The sequence below is a fragment of the Macaca nemestrina genome, chromosome 9 (assembly GCF_043159975.1).
Source record: "Macaca nemestrina isolate mMacNem1 chromosome 9, mMacNem.hap1, whole genome shotgun sequence".
NCBI classification, from domain to species: domain Eukaryota; kingdom Metazoa; phylum Chordata; class Mammalia; order Primates; family Cercopithecidae; genus Macaca; species Macaca nemestrina.
In genome coordinates this window covers 130564381-130565653 of record NC_092133.1, presented here as the reverse complement: position 1 = coordinate 130565653, position 1273 = coordinate 130564381, and the positions used below count along the sequence as shown (strand labels likewise).

The window sequence follows — 1273 nt, the reverse complement described above, 5'->3', positions numbered from 1 at the left end:
CTGGCAAAAGAAAACAAGAATGACTGTTAGTGTTGACATGACAGCAGCTTCTCTGCCTCTACTGCTTCTGCAGAGACCCAACTTCCATCAGCAACTTGCTGCCGCCTATATGCAAGTAGAAGCTTTTTTTTTTTTTTTTTGAGACAGGGTCTCACTCTGTGGTCCAAGCTAGAGTGCAGTGGTACAATCACAGCTCACTGCAGCTACAGGAATGAACCACGACACCCAGCCTAAGAGGTCTTCTGTGCTGTAATTAAGCAGTTGCTAGTAAACTCCTAACACACACACATAATACGCCCCAACTTTCAACTGTGAAAATGATCTCTATAGGGGTAAGGTGTTCGGGGCTTCAATAAGCCATGTGGTAGCTACTCTCTCCATGCTACACTGAAACAAATATTGACAAACAAAAGGGAACTTCTGATTCTCTACATCAACGTTCTCATTTTACTGAGAATGCTTTTTTGTATTTGACTCATGATACAGTATATGCCCCAAAGTATCTAGGTTCCAGTCCTGACTCTGTCATTATATCCAAAAGACAAACAGTATAAAATACATTAAAATGAACCTTTGTTGCTCTTTCCAGTAGCGAGGCCAGAAAAGTTTTTATTTTTCTAAGTAGAAATAAGAGGATGAGGAAAAACTGTAGTCTACTTCTACAAAATGTAAAAATCTTGTGGCTGGGCATGGTGGCTCACATGTGTAATCCTAGCACTTTGGGAGGCCGAGGTGGGTGGATCACCTGAGGTCAGGAGTTAGTCCGAGACCAGCCTGGCCAACATGGTAAAACTCTGTCTCTAAATTAGCTGGGCATGATGGCGCACCCTTGTAATCCCAGCTCCTCTGGAGGCTGAGGCAAGATAATCGCTTGAACCAGGGAGGCAGAGGCTGCAGTGAGCTGAGATCGCGCCATTGCACTCCAGCCTCCTGGGCGACAAAAGTGAAACTCTATCATAAAAAAAAAAAAAGTAAAAACTTGTTATTTCTGAAGAAAGGAAACAAATTGAAATGGCTGGTAACATTAATCAATTCATTCAATTTCCATTCAGTGCCCAATTACGTGGCAGACACTATCCTGGCCAGACCCTGAACCAGCAGGGGAAAAAAACCCTGCCCTTTTGGAGCTTACTTCTAGAAAACGGTTTGTTTTTTTAAACGGGAGGCTGAAGGGTCCTCTGTAAAGGCGGTGAGAGGCCTGGCGGAGTCCTGAAGCCCCCTCGCCACTGTACAGGTCAACGTGACCAGGGCTTTGTGGCCCCAGCACTGTGGT

The 1273-nt window shown here is 44.7% G+C and overlaps 1 protein-coding gene across 3 annotated transcripts in view; it reads right to left on the bottom strand.

Annotated features, from left to right (window-relative positions):
* The window catches only part of LOC105490623 (selenophosphate synthetase 1), a 30453-nt gene that overhangs the window by 1946 nt on the left and 27234 nt on the right, over positions 1–1273 (bottom strand). The gene's annotated exons all lie outside the window — the stretch shown is intronic.